Below are 17,712 nucleotides of genomic sequence, written 5' to 3' on the forward strand. Positions count from 1 at the left end.
TACGACGGGGATGGCCCTTCCACCCACGTGTTTGTTCAGCGACGTCAGGACTCCTGCCTAGTTGCGAGGGACAACTCGGGATTCTCCTCGAGGCTTGGCAGGGCAATTGGGACGCCTCTCCAGCTGAGGCGGGAGACCAAGGGTCCCTTTCCACGTGCCACAGGAATCCTGGGACTCCTATCAAGTTTCACGAGGGGTCAGGCATCGTCTCCTTTGGAGGCACTGATCTCCGCGTACCTCCGGAGTTTTCAAAGGATGTGAGGCCTCCGGTCGCGATGAGGTGGGGAACTAGGTCTTTCTCTGTGGTCTCCACAGGGGATTCAGACATCCTTTCGTCTTGGGAGATGCAAGACGAGCCTGCATTCAAGTCACTGCAGGGATATCCGGCCTTATTTCGCGTCAGGGCATCGCGGTGTCCATTCCACTTGAGGCCGCAAACTCAGGGTACCTCTCACATACCTAGAGCTGAGAGAAGCCTCCTCTTGAGGTGCTTGTGGTAAGGTGGTATTCCTCTGGAGTCGAAGCCAGGGACTAACCTCTCATCTCGAGTTGATTCTTGGTCCACGGAGGTCTTTCGTGTTGCTACAGTGACCTCAGGATCCCTCTAGACTTGAAACAGTGTTCTTGGGGTTTCTCTGGAGTGCCATCAAGGAAATCAAGGCTCCTTTCATGTGTGATGTGCAACACGGAATTGCTCTGCACGCATTTCAGGGGAATCGGGCCTCATCTCACGGCGAGGGGAAAGTCTCATGGTTTTTCTCGAGTTGCGGCGGGAACCTGGGGTATATTCTCGAGTTTCGACGGGGATGGCCCCTCCACCCACGTGTTTGTTCAGCGATGTCAGGACTCCTGCCTAGTTGCGAGGGACAACTCGGGATTCTCCTCGAGGCTTGGCAGGGCAATTGGGACGCCTCTCCAGCTGAGGCGGGAGAACAAGTGTCCCTTTCCACGTGCCACAGGAATCCTGGGACTCCTATCAAGTTTCACGAGGAGTCAGGCATCGTCTCCTTTGGAGGAACTGATCTCAACGTACCTCTGGAGTTTTCAAAGGATGTGAGGCCTCCGGTCGCGATGAGGTGGGGAACTAGGTCTTTCTCTGTGGTCTCCACAGGGGATTCAGACATCTTTTCGTCTTGGGAGATGCAAAACAAGCCTGCATTCAAGTCACTGCAGGGATATCCGGCCTTATTTCGAGCCAGGGCATCGTGGTGTCCATTCCACTTGAGGCCGCAAACTCAGGGTCCCTCTCACATACCTAGAGCTGAGAGAAGCCTCCTCTTGAGGTGCTTGTGATAAGGTGGTATTCCTCTGGAGTCGAAGCCAGGGACTAACCTCTCATCTCGAGTTGATTCTTAGTCCACGGAGCTCTTTCGTGTTGCTACAGTGACCTCAGGATCCCTCTAGACTTGAAACAGTGTTCTTGGGGTTTCTCTGGAGTGCCATCAAGGAAATCAAGGCTCCTTTCATGTGTGATGTGCAACACGGAATTGCTCTGCACGCAGTGCAGGGGAATCGGGCCTCATCTCGCGGCGAGGGGGAAGTCTCATGGTTTTTATCAAATTGCGGCGGTAACCTGGGGTATATTCTCGAGTTAAGACGGGGATGGCCCCTCCACCCACGTGTTTGTTCAGCGACGTCAGGACTCCTCTCTAGTTGCGAGGGACAACTCGGGATTCTCCTCGAGGCTTGGCAGGGCAATGGGAGGCCTCTCCAGCTGAGGCGGGAGACCAAGGGTCCCTTTCCACGTGCCACAGGAATCCTGGGACTCCTATCAAGTTTCACGAGGAGTCAGGCATCATCTCCTTTGGAGGCACTGATCTCCGCGTACCTCTGGAGTTTTCAAAGGATGTGAGGCCTCCGGTCGCGATGAGGTGGGGAACTAGGTGTTTCTCTGTGGTCTCCAGAGGGGATTCAGACATCCTTTCGTCTTGGGAGATGCAAGACGAGCCTGCATTCAAGTCACTGCAGGGATATCTGGCCTTATTTCGCGTCAGGGCATCGCAGTGTCCATTCCACTTAAGGCCGCAAACTCAGGGTCCCTCTCACATACCTAGAGCTGAGAGAAGCCTCCTCTTGATGTGCTTGTGGTAAGGTGGTATTTCTCTGGAGTCGAAGCCAAGGACTAACCTCTCATCTCGAGTTGATTCTTGGTCCACGGAGCTCTTTCGTGTTGCTACAGTGACCTCAGGATCCCTCTAGCCTTGAAACAGTGTTCTTGGGATTTCTCTGGAGTGCCATCAAGGAAATCAAGGCTCCTTTCATGTGTGATGTGCAACACGGAATTGCTCTGCACGCAGTGCAGGGGAATCGGGCCTCATCTCGCGGCGAGGGGGAAGTCTCATGGTTTTTCTCGAGTTGCGGCGGGAACCTGGGGTATATTCTCGAGTTACGACAGGGATGGCCCTTGCACCCACGTGTTTGTTCAGCGACGGCAGGACTCCTGCCTAGTTGCGAGGGACAACTCGGGATTCTCCTCGAGGCTTGGCAGGGCAATTGGGACGCCTCTCCAGCAGAGGCGGGAGACCAAGTGTCCCTTTCCACGTGCCACCGGAATCCTGGGACTCCTATCAAGTTTCACGAGGAGTCAGGCATCGTCTCCTTTGGAGGCACTGATCTCCGCGTACCTCTGGAGTTTTCAAAGGATTTGAGGCCTCCGGTCGGGATGAGATGGGGAACTAGGTCTTTCTCTGTGGTCTCCACAGGGAATTTAGTCATTCTTTCGTCTTGGGAGATGCAAGACGAGCCTGCATTCAAGTCACTGCAGGGATATCCGGCCTTATTTCGAGTCAGGGCATCGTGGTGTCCATTCCACTTGAGGCCGCAAACTCAGGGTCCCTCTCACATACCTAGAGCTGAGAGAAGCCTCCTCTTGAGGTGCTTGTGGTAACGTGGTATTCCCCTGGAGTCGAAGCCAGGGACTAACCTATCATCTCGAGTTGATTTGTGGTCCACGGAGCTCTTTCATGTTGCTACAGTGACCTCAGGATCCCTCTAGCCTTGAAACAGTGTTCTTGGGGTTTCTCTGGAGTGCCACCAAGTCAATCAAGGCTCCTTTCATGTGTGATGCGCAACACGTAATTGCTCGGCACGCAGTGCAGGGGAATCGGGCCTCATTTCGCGGCGAGGGGGAAGTCTCATGGTTTTTCTTGAGTTGCGGCGGTAACCTGGGGTATATTCTCGAGTGATGACGGGGATATCCCTTCCACCCACGTGTTTGTTCAGCGACGTCAGGACTCCTGCCTAGTTGCGAGGGACAACTCGGGATTCTCCTCGAGGCTTGGCAGGGCAATTGGGACGCCTCTCCAGCTGAGGTGGGAGACCAAGTGTCCCTTTCCACGTGCCACAGGAATCCTGGGACTCCTATCAAGTTTCACGAGGAGTCAGGCATCGTCTCCTTTGGAGGCACTGATCTCCGTGTACCTCTGGAGTTTTCAAAGGATGTGAGGCCTCCAGTCGCGATGAGGTGGGGAACTAGGTCTTTCTCTGTGGTCTCCACAAGGGATTCAGACATCCTTTCGTCTTGGGAGATGCAAGACGAGCCTGCATTCAAGTCACTGCAGGGATATCCGGCCTTATTTCGAGTCAGGGCATCGCGGTCTCCATTCCACTTGAGGCCGCAACCTCAGGGTCCCTCTCACATACCTAGAGCTGAGAGAAGCCTTCTCTTGAGGTGCTTGTGGTAAGGTGGTATTCCTCTAGAGTCGAAGCCAGGGACTAACCTCTCATCTCGAGTTGATTTGTGGTCCACGGAGCTCTTTCCTGTTACTACAGTGACCTCAGGATCCCTCTAGCCTTGAAACAGTGTTCTTGGGGTTTCTCTGGAGTGCCATCAAGGAAATCAAGGCTCCTTTCATGTGTGATGTGCAACACGGAATTGCTCTGCACGCAGTGCAGGGGAATCGGGCCTCATCTCGCGGCGAGGGGAAAGTCTCATGGTTTTTCTCAAGTTGTGGCGGGAACCTGCGGTATATTCTCGAGTTAAGACGGGGATGGCCCCTCCACCCACGTGTTTGTTCAGGGACGTCAGGACTCTTGCCTAGTTGCGAGGGACAACTCGGGATTCTCCTTGAGGCTTGGCAGGGCAATTGGGATGCCTCTCCAGCTGAGGCGGGAGACCAAGGGTCCCTTTCCACGTGCCACAGGAATCCTGGGACTCCTATCAAGTTTCACGAGGAGTCAGGCATCGTCTCCTTTGGAGGCACTGATCTCCGCGTACCTCTGGAGTTTTCAAAGGATGTGAGGCCGCCTGTCGCGATGAGGTGGGGAACTAGGTCTTTCTCTGTGGTCTCCACAGGGGATTCAGACATCCTTTCGTCTTGGGAGATGCAAGACGAGCCTGCATTCAAGTCACTGCAGGGATATCCCGCCTTATTTTGAGTCAGGGCATCGCGGTGTCCATTCCACTTGAGGCCGCAAACTCAGGGTTCCTCTCACATATCTAGAGCGGAGAGAAGCCTCCTCTTGAGGTGCTTGTGGTAAGGTGGTATTCCTCTGGAGTCGAAGCCAGGGACTAACCTCTCATCTCGAGTTGATTTTTGGTCCACGGAGCTCTTTCTTGTTGCTACAGTGACCTCAGGATCCCTCTAGCCTTGAAACAGTGTTCTTGGGGTTTCTCTGGAGTGCCATCAAGGAAATCAAGGCTCCTTTCATGTGTGATGTGCAACACGGAATTGCTCTGCACGCAGTGCAGGGGAATCGGGCCTCATCTCGTGGTGAGGGGGAAGTCTCATGGTTTTTCTCGAGTTGCGGCGGGAACCTGGGGTATATTCTCGAGTTACGACGGGGATGGCCCTTCCACCCACGTGTTTCTTCAGCGACGTCAGGACTCCTGCCTAGTTGCGAGGGACAACTCGGGATTCTCCTGGGGGCTTGGCAGGGCAATTGGGACGCCTCTCCACCTGAGGCGGTAGGCCAAGTGTCCCTTTACACGTGCCACAGGAACCCTGGGACTACTATCAAGTTTCACGAGGAGTCAGGCATCGTCTCCTTTGGAGGCACTGATCTCCGTGTACCTCTGGAGTTTTCAAAGAATGTGAGCCCTCCAGTCGCGATGAAGTGGGGAACTATGTCTTTCTCTGTGGTCTCCACAGGGGATTCAGACATCCTTTCGTCTTGGGAGATGCAAAACGAGCCTGCATTCAAGTCACTGCAGGGATATCCGGCCTTATTTCGAGTCAGGGCATCGCGGTGTCCATTCCACTTGAGGCCGCAAACTCAGGGTCCCTCTCACATAGCTAGAGCTGAGAGAAGCCTCCTCTTGAGGTACTTGTGGTAAGGTGGTATTCCTCTGGAGTCGAAGCCAGGGACTAACCTCTCATCTCGAGTTGATTTTTGGTCCACGGAGCTCTTTTGTGTTGCTACAGTGACCTCAGGATCCCTCTAGCCTTGAAACAGTGTTCTTGGGGTTTCTCTGGAGTGCCATCAAGGAAATCAAGGCTCCTTTCATGTGTGATGTGCAACACGGAATTGCTCTGCACGCAGTGCAGGGGAATCGGGCCTCATCTCGCGGCGAGGGGGAAGTCTCATGGTTTTTCTCGAGTTGCGGCGGGAACCTGGGGTATATTCTCGAGTTACGACGGGGATGGCCCTTCCACACACGTGTTTGTTCAGCGACGGCGGGACTCCTGCCTAGTTGCGAGGGACAACTCAGGATTCTCCTCCAGGCTTCGCAGGGCAATTGGGTCGACTCTCCAGCTGAGGCGGGAGACCAAGTGTCCCTTTCCACGTGCCACAGGAATCCTAGGACTCCTATCAAGTTTCACGAGGAGTCAGGCATCGTCTCCTTTGGTGGCACTGATCTCCGTGTACCTCTGGAGTTTTCAAAAGATGTGAGGCCTCCGGTCGCGATGAGGTGGGGAACTAGGTCTTTCTCTGTGGTCTCCACAGGGGATTCAGACATCCTTTCGTCTTGGGAGATGCAAGACGAGCCTGCATTCAAGTCACTGCAGGGATATCCGGCCTTATATCGAGTCAGGGCATCGCAGTGTCCATTCCACTTGAGGAGGCAAACTCAGGGTCCCTCTCACATACCTAGAGCTGAGAGAAGCCTCCTCTTGAGGTGCTTGTGGTAAGGTGGTATTCCTCTGGAGTCGAAGCCAGGGACTAACCTCTCATCTCGAGTTGATTTTTGGTCCACGGAGCTCTTTCGTGTTGCTACAGTGACCTCCGGATCCCTCTAGCCTTGAAACAGTGTTCTTGGGGTTTCTCTGGAGTGCCATCAAGGAAATCAAGTCTCCTTTCATGTGTGATGTGCAACAGGGAATTGCTCTGCACTCAGTGCAGGGTATCGGGCCTCATTTTGCGGCGAGGGGGAAGTCTCATGGTTTTTCTCGAGTTGCGGCGGGAACCTGGGGTATATTCTCGAGTTACGACGGGGATGGCCCTTCCACCCACGTGTTTGTTCAGCGACGTCAGGACTCCTGCCTAGTTGCGAGGGACAACTCGGGATTCTCCTCGAGGCTTGGCAGGGCAATTGGGATGCCTCTCCAGCTGAGGCGGGAGACCAAGGGTCCCTTTCCACGGGCCACAGGAATCCTGGGACTCCTATCAAGTTTCACGAGGAGTCAGGCATCGTCTCCTTTGGAGGCACTGATCTCCGCGTACCTCTGGAGTTTTCAAAGGATGTGAGGCCTCCGGTCGCGATGAGGTGGGGAACTAGGTCTTTCTCTGAGGTCTCCACAGGGGATTCAGACATCCTTTCGTCTTGGGAGATGCAAGACGAGCCTGCATTCAAGTCACTGCAGGAATATCCGGCCTTATTTTGAGTCAGGGCATCGCGGTGTCCATTCCACTTGAGGCCGCAAACTCAGGGTTCCTCTCACATATCTAGAGCTGAGAGAAGCCTCCTCTTGAGGTGCTTGTGGTAAGGTGGTATTCCTCTGGAGTCGAAGCCAGGGACTAACCTCTCATCTCGAGTTGATTTTTGGTCCACGGAGCTCTTTCGTGTTGCTACAGTGACCTCAGGATCCCTCTAGCCTTGAAACAGTGTTCTTGGGGTTTCTCTGGAGTGCCATCAAGGAAATCAAGTCTCCTTTCATGTGTGATGTGCAACACGGAATTGCTCTGCACTCAGTGCAGGGTATCGGGCCTCATTTTGCGGCGAGGGGGAAGTCTCATGGTTTTTCTCGAGTTGCGGCGGGAACCTGGGGTATATTCTCGAGTTACGACGGGGATGGCCCTTCCACCCACGTGTTTGTTCAGCGACGTCAGGACTCCTGCCTAGTTGCGAGGGACAACTCGGGATTCTCCTCGAGGCTTGGCAGGGCAATTGGGATGCCTCTCCAGCTGAGGCGGGAGACCAAGGGTCCCTTTCCACGGGCCACAGGAATCCTGGGACTCCTATCAAGTTTCACGAGGAGTCAGGCATCGTCTCCTTTGGAGGCACTGATCTCCGCGTACCTCTGGAGTTTTCAAAGGATGTGAGGCCTCCGGTCGCGATGAGGTGGGTAACTAGGTCTTTCTCTGAGGTCTCCACAGGGGATTCAGACATCCTTTCGTCTTGGGAGATGCAAGACGAGCCTGCATTCAAGTCACTGCAGGGATATCCGGCCTTATTTTGAGTCAGGGCATCGCGGTGTCCATTCCACTTGAGGCCGCAAACTCAGGGTTCCTCTCACATATCTAGAGCTGAGAGAAGCCTCCTCTTGAGGTGCTTGTGGTAAGGTGGTATTCTTCTGGAGTCGAAGCAAGGGACTAACCTCTCATCTCGAGTTGATTTTTGGTCCACGGAGCTCTTTCGAGTTGCTACAGTGACCTCAGGATCCCTCTAGCCTTGAAACAGTGTTCTTGGGGTTTCTTTGGAGTGCCATCAAGGAAATCAAGGCTCCTTTCATGTGTGATGTGCAACACGGAATTGCTCTGCCCGCAGTGCAGGGGAATCGGGCCTCATCTCGCGGCGAGGGGGAAGTCTCATGGTTTTTCTCGAGTTGCGGCGGGAACCTGGGGTATATTCTCGAGTTACGACGGGGATGGCCCTTCCACCCACGTGTTTGTTCAGCGACGTCAGGACTCCTGCCTAGTTGCGAGGGACAACTCGGGATTCTCCTGGGGGCTTGGCAGGGCAATTGGGACGCCTCTCCACCTGAGGCGGCAGACCAAGGGTCCCTTTCCACGTGCCACAGGAATCCTGGGACTCCTATCAAGTTTCACGAGGAGTCAGGTATCGTCTCCTTTGGAGGCAATGATCTCTGCGGACCTCTGGAATTTTCAAAGGATGTGAGGCCTCCGGTCGCGATGAGGTGGGGAACTAGGTCTTTCTCTGTGGTGTCCACAGGGGATTCAGACATCCTATCGTTTTGGGAGATGCAAGACGAGCCTGCATTCAAGTCACTGCAGGGATATCCGGCCTTATTTCGAGTCAGGGCATCGCGGTGTCCATTCCACTTGAGGCCGCAAAATCAGGGTCCCTCTCACATATCTAGAGCTGAGAGAAGCCTCCTCTTGAGGTACTTGTAGTAAGGTGGTATTTCTCTGGAGTCGAAGCCAGGGACTAACCTCTCATCTCGAGTTGATTTTTGGTCCACGGAGCTCTTTCGAGTTGCTACAGTGACCTCAGGATCCCTCTAGCCTTGAAACAGTGTTCTTGGGGTTTCTCTGGAGTGCCATCAAGGAAATCAAGGCTCCTTTCATGTGTGATGTGCAACACGGAATTGCTCTGCCCGCAGTGCAGGGGAATCGGGCCTCATTTTGCGGCGAGGGGGAAGTCTCATGGTTTTTCTCGAGTTGCGGCGGGAACCTGGGGTATATTCTCGAGTTACGACGGGGATGGCCCTTCCACCCACTGTTTGTTCAGCGACGTCAGGACTCCTGCCTAGTTGCGAGGGACAACTCGGGATTCTCCTCGAGGCTTGGCAGGGCAATTGGGACGCCTCTCCAGCTGAGGCGGGAGACCAAGGGTCCCTTTCCACGTGCCACAGGAATCCTGGGACTCCTATCAAGTTTCACGAGGAGTCAGGCATCGTCTCCTTTGGAGGCACTGATCTCTGGGTACCTCTGGAGTTTTCAAAGGATGTGAGGCCTCCGGTCGCGATGAGGTGGGGAAGTAGGTTTTCTTTGTGGTCTCCACAGGGGATTCAGATATCCTTTCGTCTTGGGAGATGCAAGACGAGCCTGCATTCAAGTCACTGCAGGGATATTCGGCCTTATTTCGAGTCAGGGCATCGCGGTGTCCATTCCACTTGAGGCCGCAAACTCAGGGTCCCTCTCACATATGTAGAGCTGAGAGAAGCCTCCTCTTGAGGTGCTTGTGGTAAGGTAGTATTCCTCTGGAGTCGAAGCCCAGGACTAACCTCTCAACTCGAGTTGATTTTTGGTCCACGGAGCTCTTTTGTGTGGCTACAGTGACCTCAGGATCCCTCTAGCCTTGAAACAGTGTTCTTGGGGTTTCTCTGGAATGCCATAAAGGAAATCAAGGCTCCTTTCATGTGTGATGTGCAACATGGAATTGCTCTGCACGCAGTGCAGGGGAATCGGGCCTCATCTCGCGGCGAGGGGGAAGTCTCATGGTTTTTCTTGAGTTGCGGCGGGAACCTGGGGTATATTCTCGAGTTACGACGGGGATGGCCCTTCCACACACGTGTTTGTTCAGCGACGTCAGGACTCCTGCCTAGTGCCGAGGGACAATTCGGGATTCTCCTGGGGGCTTGGCAAAGCAATTGGGACGCCTCTCCAGCTGAGGCGGGAGACCAAGGGTCCCATTCCACGTGCCACAGGAATCCTGGGACTCCTATCAAGTTTCACGAGGAGTCAGGCATCGTCTCCTTTGGAGGCACTGATCTCTGCGTACCTCTGGAGTTTTCAAAGGATGTGAGGCCTCCGGTCGCGATGAGGTGGGGAACTAGGTCTTTCTCTGTGGTCTCCACAGGGGATTCAGACATCCTATCATCTTGGGAGATGCAAGACGAGCCTGCATTCAAGTCACTGCAGGGATATCCGGCCTTATTTCGAGTCAGGACATCGCGGTGTCCATTCCACTTCAGACCGCAAACTCAGGGTCCCTCTCACATCGATAGAGCTGAGAAAAGCCTCCTCTTGAGGTGCTTGTGGTAAGGCGGTATTCCTCTGGAGTCGAAGCCAGGGACTAACCTCTCATCTCCAGTTGATTTGTGGTCCACGGAGCTCTTTCGTGTTGCTACAGTGACCTCAGGATCCCTCTAGCCTTGAAACAGTGTTCTTGGGGTTTCTCTGGAGTGCCATCAAGGAAATCAAGGCTCCTTTCATGTGTGATGTGCAACACGGAATTGCTCTGCACGCAGTGCAGGGGAATCGGCCCTCATTTCGCGCCGAGGGGGAAGTCTCATGGTTTTTCTCGAGTTGCGGCGGGAACCTGGGGTATATTCTCGAGTTACGACGGGGATGGCCCTTCCACCCACGTGTTTGTTCAGCGATGTCAGTACTCCTGCCTAGTTGCGAGGGACAACTCGGGATTCTCCTCGAGGTTTGGCAGGGCAATTGGGACGCCTCTCCAGCTGAGGCGGGAGACCAACGGTCCCTTTCCACGTGCCACAGGAATCCTGGGACTCCTATCAAGTTTCACGAGGAGTCAGGCATCTTCTCCTTTGGAGGCACTGATCTCCGCGTACCTCTGGAGTTTTCAAAGGATGTGAGGCCTCCGGTCGCGATGAGGTGTGGAACGAGGTCTTTCTCTGTGGTCTCCACAGGGGTTTCAGATATCCTTTCGTCTTGGGAGATGCAAGACGAGCCTGCATTCAAGTCACTGCAGGGATATCCGGCCTTATATCGAGTCAGGGCATCGCAGTGTCCATTCCACTTGAGGACGCAAACTCAGGGTCCCTCTCACATACATAGAGCTGAGAGAAGCCTCCTCTTGAGGTGCTTGTCGTAAGGTGGTATTCCTCTGGAGTCGAAGCCAATGACTAACCTCTCATCTCGAGTTGATTCTTAGTCCACGGAGCTCTTTCGTGTTGCTACAGTGACCTCAGGATCCCTCTAGCCTTGAAACAGTGTTCTTGGGGTTTCTCTGGAGTGCCATCAAGGAAATTAAGGCTCCTTTCATGTGTGATGTGCAACACGGAATTGCTCTGCATGCAGTGCAGGGGAATCGGCCCTTATCTCGCGCCGAGGGGAAAGTCTCATGGTTTTTCTCGAGTTGCGGCGGGAACCTGGGGTATATTCTCGAGTTACGATGGGGATAGCCCTTCCACACACGTGTTTGTTCAGCGACGACAGGACTCTTGCCTAGTTGCGAGGGACAACTCGGGATTCTCCTCGAGGCTTGGCAGGGCAATTGGGACGCCTCTCCAGGTGAGGCGGGAGACCAAGGGTCCCTTTCCACGTGCCACAGGAATCCTGGGACTCCTATCAAGTTTCACGAGGAGTCAGGCATCGTTTCCTTTGGAGGCACTGATCTCTGCGTACCTCTGGAATTTTCAATGGATGTGAGGCCTCCGGTCGCGATGAGGTGGGGAACTAGGTCTTTCTCTGTAGTCTCCACAGGGGATTCAGACATCCTATCGTCTTGGGAGATGCAAGACGAGCCTGCATTAAAGTCACTGCAGGGATATCCGGCCTTATTTCGAGTCAGGGGATCGCGGTGTCCATTCCACTTGAGGCCGCAAACTCAGGGTCCCTCTCACATATCTAGAGCTGAGAGAAGTCTCCTCTTGAGGTACTTGTAGTAAGGTGGTATTCCTCTGGAGTCGAAGCCAGGGACTAACCTCTCATCTCGAGTTGATTTTTGGTCCACGGAGCTCTTTCGAGTTGCTACAGTGACCTCAGGATCCCTCTAGCCTTGAAACAGTGTTCTTGGGGTTTCTCTGGAGTGCCATCAAGGAAATCAAGGCTCCTTTCATGTGTGATGTGCAACACGGAACTGCTCTGCCCGCAGTGCAGGGGAATCGGGCCTCATTTTGTGGCGAGGGGGAAGTCTCATGGTTTTTCTCGAGTTGCGGCGGGAACCTGGGGTATATTCTCGAGTTACGACGGGGATGGCCCTTCCACCCACGTGTTTGTTCAGCGATGTCATGACTCCTGCCTAGTTGGGAGGGACAACTCGGGATTCTCCTCGAGGCTTGGCAGGGCAATTGGGACGCCTCTCCAGCTGAGGCGGGAGACCAAGGGTCCCTTTCCACCTGCCACAGCAATCCTGGGACTCCTATCAAGTTTCACAAGAAGTCAGGCATCGTCTCCTTTGGAGGCACTGATCTCTGTGTACCTCTGGAGTATTCAAAGGATGTGAGGCCTCCGGTCGCGATGAGGTGGGGAAGTAGGTTTTCTCTGTGGTCTCCACAGGGGATTCAGATATCCTTTCGTCTTGGGAGATGCAAGACGAGCCTGCATTCAAGTCACTGCAGGGATATTCGGCCTTATTTCGAGTCAGGGCATCGCGGTGTCCATTCCACTTGAGGCCGCAAACTCAGGGTCCCTCTCACATATGTAGAGCTGAGAGAAGCCTCCTCTTGAGATGCTTGTGGTAAGGTAGTATTCCTCTGGAGTCGAATCCAGGGACTAACCTCTCAACTCGAGTTGATTTTTGGTCCACGGAGCTCTTTTGTGTGGCTACAGTGACCTCAGGATCCCTCTACCTTGAAACAGTGTTCTTGGGGTTTCTCTGGAGTGCCATCAAGGAAATCAAGGCTCCTTTGATGTGTGATGTGCAAGACGGAATTGCTCTGCACGCAGTGCAGGGGAATCGGGCCTCATCTCGCAGCGAGGGGGAAGTCTCATGGTTTTTGTCGAGTTGCGGCGGGAACCTGGGGTGTATTCTCGAGTTACGACGGGGATGGCCCTTCCACACACGTGCTTGTTCAGCGACGTCAGGACTCCTGCCTAGTTGCGAGGGACAACTCGGGATTCTCCTCGAGGCTTGGGAGGGCAATTGGGACGCCTCTCCAGGTGAGGCGGGAGACCAAGCGTCCCTTTCCCCGTGCCACAGGAATCCTGGGACTCCTATCAAGTTTCACGAGGAGTCAGGCATCGTCTCCTTTGGAGGCACTGATCTCCGCGTACCTCTGGAGTTTTCAAAGGATGTGAGGCCTCCGGTCGCGATGAGGTGGGGAACTAGTTCTTTTTCTGTGGTCTCCACAGGGGAGTCAGACATCCTTTCGTCTTGGGAGATGCAAGACAAGCCTGCATTCAAGTCACTGCAGGGATATTCGGCCTTATTTCGAGTCAAGGCAGCGCGGTGTCCATTCCACTTGAGGCCGCAAATCAGGGTCCCTCTCACATACCTAGAGCTGAGAGAAGCCTCCTCTTGAGGTGCTTCTGGTAAGGTGATATTCCTCTGGAGTCGAATCCAGGGACTAACCTCTCATCTCGAGTTGATTTTTGGTCCACGGAGCTCTTTCGTGTTGCTACAGTGACCTCAGGTTCCCTCTAGCCTTCAAACAGTGTTCTTGGGGTTTCTCTGGAGTGCCATCAAGGAAATTAAGGCTCCTTTCATGTGTGATGTGCAACACGGAATTGCTCTGCACGCAGTGCAGGGGAATCGGCCCTTATCTCGCGCCGAGGGGGAAGTCTCATGGTTTTTCTCGAGTTGCGGCGGGAACCTGGGGTATATTCTCGAGTTACGATGGGGATAGCCCTTCCACACACGTGTTTGTTCAGCGACGGCAGGACTCTTGCCTAGTTGCGAGGGACAACTCGGGATTCTCCTCGAGGCTTGGCAGGGCAATTGGGACGCCTCTCCAGCTGAGGCGGGAGACCAAGGGTCCCTTTCCACGTGCCACAGGAATCCTGGGACTCCTATCAAGTTTCACGAGGAGTCAGGCATCGTCTCCTTTGGAGGCACTGATCTCTGCGTACCTCTGGAATTTTCAAAGGATGTGAGGCCTCCGGTCGCGATGAGGTGGGGAACTAGGTCTTTCTCTGTGGTCTCCACAGGGGATTCAGACATCCTATCGTCTTGGGAGATGCAAGACGAGCCTGCATTCAAGTCACTGCAGGGATATCCGGCCTTATTTCGAGTCAGGGCATCGCGGTGTCCATTCCACTTGAGGCCGCAAAATCAGGGTTCCTCTCACATATCTAGAGCTGAGAGAAGCCTCCTCTTGAGGTACTTGTAGTAAGGTGGTATTCCTCTGGAGTCGAAGCCAGGGACTAACCTCTCATCTCGTGTTGATATTTGGTCCACGGAGCTCTTTCGAGTTGCTACAGTGACCTCAGGATCCCTCTAGCCTTGAAACAGTGTTCTTGGGGTTTCTCTGGAGTGCCATCAAGGAAATCAAGGCTCCTTTCATGTGTGATGTGCAACACGGAATTGCTCTGCACGCAGTGCAGGGGAATCGGGCCTCATTTTGCGGCGAGGGGGAAGTCTCATGGTTTTTCTCGAGTTGCGGCGGGAACCTGGGGTATATTCTCGAGTTACGACGGGGATGGCCCTTCCACCCACGTGTTTCTTCAGCGATGTCAGGACTCCTGCCTAGTTGCGAGGGACAACTCGGGATTCTCCTCGAGGCTTGGCAGGGCAATTGGGACGCCTCTCCAGCTGAGGCGGGAGACCAAGGGTCCCTTTCCACGTGCCACAGGAATCCTGGGACTCCTATCAAGTTTCACGAGGAGTCAGGCATCGTCTCCTTTGGAGGCACTGATCTCTGCGTACTTCTGGAGTTTTCAAAGGATGTGAGGCCTCCGGTCGCGATGAAGTGGGGAAGTAGGTTTTCTCTATGGTCTCCACAGGGGATTCAGACATCCTCTCGTCTTGGGAGATGCAAGACGAGCCTGCATTCAAGTCACTGCAGGGATATTCGGCCTTATTTCGAGTCAGGGCATCGCGGTGTCCATTCCACTTGAGGCCGCAAACTCAGGGTCCCTCTCACATCGCTAGAGCTGAGAGAAACCTCCTCTTGAGGTGCTTGTAGTAAGGTAGTATTCCTCTGGAGTCGAAGCCAGGGACTAACCTCTCATCTCGAGTTGATTTGTGGTCCACGGAGCTCTTTCGTGTTGCTACAGTGACCTCAGGATCCCTCTAGCCTTGAAACAGTGTTCTTGGGGTTTCTCTGGAGTGCCATCAAGGAAATCAAGGCTCCTTTCATGTGTGATGTGCAACACGGAATTGCTCTGCACTCAGTGCAGGGTATCGGCCCTCATTTCACGGCGAGGGGGAAGTCTCATGGTTTTTCTCGAGTTGCGGCGGGAACCTGGGGTATATTCTCGAGTTACGACGGGGATGGCCCTTCCACCCACGTGTTTGTTCAGCGATGTCAGGACTCCTGCCTAGTTGTGAGGGACAACTCGGGATTCTCCTCGAGGCTTGGCAGGGCAATTGGGACGCCTCTCCAGCTGAGGCGGGAGACCAAGGGTCCCTTTCCACGTGCCACAGGAATCCTGGGACTCCTATCAAGTTTCACGAGGAGTCAGGCATCGTCTCCTTTGGAGGCACTGATCTCTGCGTACTTCTGGAGTTTTCAAAGGATGTGAGGCCTCCGGTCGCGATGAGGTGGGGAACTAGTTCTTTTTCTGTGGTCTCCACAGGGGAGTCAGACATCCTTTCGTCTTGGGAGATGCAAGACAAGCCTGCATTCAAGTCACTGCGGGGATATCCGGCCTTATTTCGAGTCAGGGCATCGCGGTGTCCATTCCACTTGAGGCCGCAAATCAGGGTCCCTCTCACATACCTAGAGCTGAGAGAAGCCTCCTCTTGAGGTGCTTGTGGTAAGGTGGTATTCCTCTGGAGTCGAAGCCAGGGACTAACCTCTCATCTCGAGTTGATATTTGGTCCACGGAGCTCTTTCGTGTTGCTACAGTGACCTCAGGTTCCCTCTAGCCTTCAAACAGTGTTCTTGGGGTTTCTCTGGAGTGCCATCAAGGAAATCAAGGCTCCTTTCATGTGTGATGTGCAACACGGAATTGCTCTGCCCACAGTGCAGGGGAATCGGCCCTTATCTCGGGCCGAGGGGGAAGTCTCATGGTTTTTCTCGAGTTGCGGCGGGAACCTGGGGTATATTCTCGAGTTACGATGGGGATAGCCCTTCCACACACGTGTTTGTTCAGCGACGGCAGGACTCTTGCCTAGTTGCGAGGGACAACTCGGGATTCTCCTCGAGGCTTGGCAGGGCAATTGGGACGCCTCTCCAGGTGAGGCGGGAGACCAAGCGTCCCTTTCCCCGTGCCACAGGAATCCTGGGACTCCTATCAAGTTTCACGAGGAGTCAGGCATCGTCTCCTTTGGAGGCACTGATCTCCGCGTACCTCTGGAGTTTTCAAAGGATGTGAGGCCTCCGGTCGCGATGAGGTGGGGACTAGTTCTTTTTCTGTGGTCTCCACAGGGGATTCAGACATCCTTTCGTCTTGGGAGATGCAAGACAAGCCTGCATTCAAGTCACTGCAGGGATATCCGGCCTTATTTCGAGTCAGGGCAGCGCGGTGTCCATTCCACTTGAGGCCGCAAACTCAGGGTCCCTCTCACATATGTAGAGCTGAGAGAAGCCTCCTCTTGAGGTGCTTGTGGTAAGGTAGTATTCCTCTGGAGTCGAAGCCAGGGACTAACCTCTCAACTCGAGTTGATTTTTGGTCCACGGAGCTCTTTTGTGTGGCTACAGTGACCTCAGGATCCCTCTACCTTGAAACAGTGTTCTTGGGGTTTCTCTGGAGTGCCATTAAGGAAATCAAGGCTCCTTTGATGTGTGATGTGCAAGACGGAATTGCTCTGCAAGCAGTGCAGGCGAATCGGGCCTCATTTTGCGGCGAGGGGAAAGTCTCATGGTTTTTCTCGAGTTGCGGCGGGGTCCTGGGGTATATTCTCGAGTTACGACGGGGATGGCCCTTCCACACACGTGCTTGTTCAGCAACGTCAGGACTCCTGCCTAGTTGCGAGGGACAACTCGGGATTCTCCTCGAGGCTTGTCAGGGCAATTGGGACGCCTCTCCAGCTGAGGGGGGAGACCAAGTGTCCCTTTCCACGTGCCACAGGAATCCTGGGACTCATATCAAGTTTCACGAGGAGGCAGGCATCGTCTCCTTTGGAGGCACTGATCTCCGTGTACCTCTGGAGTTTTCAAAGGATGTGAGGCCTCCGGTCGCGATGAGGTGGGGAACTAGGTCTTTCTCTGTGGTCTCCACAGGGGATTCAGACATCCTTTCATCTTGGGAGATGCAAAACGAGCCTGCATTTAAGTCACTGCAGGGATATCCGGCCTTATTTCGAGTCCGGGCATCGCGATCTCCATTCCACTTAAGGCGGCAAACTCAGGGTCCCTCTCACATAGCTAGAGCTGAGAGAAGCGTCCTCTTGAGGTGCTTGTCGTAAGGTGGTATTCTTCTGGAGTCAAAGCCAGGGACTAACCTCTCATCTCGAGTTGATTTTTGGTCCACGGAGCTCTTTCGTGTTGCTACAGTGATCTCAGGATCCCTCTAGCCTTGAAAGAGTGTTCTTGGGGTTTCTCTGGAGTGCCATCAAGGAAATCAAGGCTCCTTTCATGTGTGATGTGCAACACGCAATTGCTCTGCCCGCAGTGCAGGGGAATCGGGCCTCATCTCGCGGCGAGGGGGAAGTCTCATGGTTTTTCTCGAGTTGCGGCGGGTACCTGGGGTGTATTCTCGAGTTACGACGGGGATGGCCCTTCCACACACGTGTTTGTTCAGCGACGGCAGGACTCCTGCCTTGTTGCGAGGGACAACTCGGGATTCTCCTGGAGGCTTGGCAGGGCAATTGGGACGCCTCTCCAGCTGAGGCGGGAGACCAAGGGTCCCTTTCCACGTGCCACAGGAATCCTGGGGCTCCTATCAAGTTTCACGAGGAGTCAGGCATCGTTTCCT

The sequence above is a fragment of the Cervus elaphus genome, unplaced genomic scaffold (assembly GCF_910594005.1).
Source record: "Cervus elaphus unplaced genomic scaffold, mCerEla1.1, whole genome shotgun sequence".
Classification (NCBI taxonomy): domain Eukaryota; kingdom Metazoa; phylum Chordata; class Mammalia; order Artiodactyla; family Cervidae; genus Cervus; species Cervus elaphus.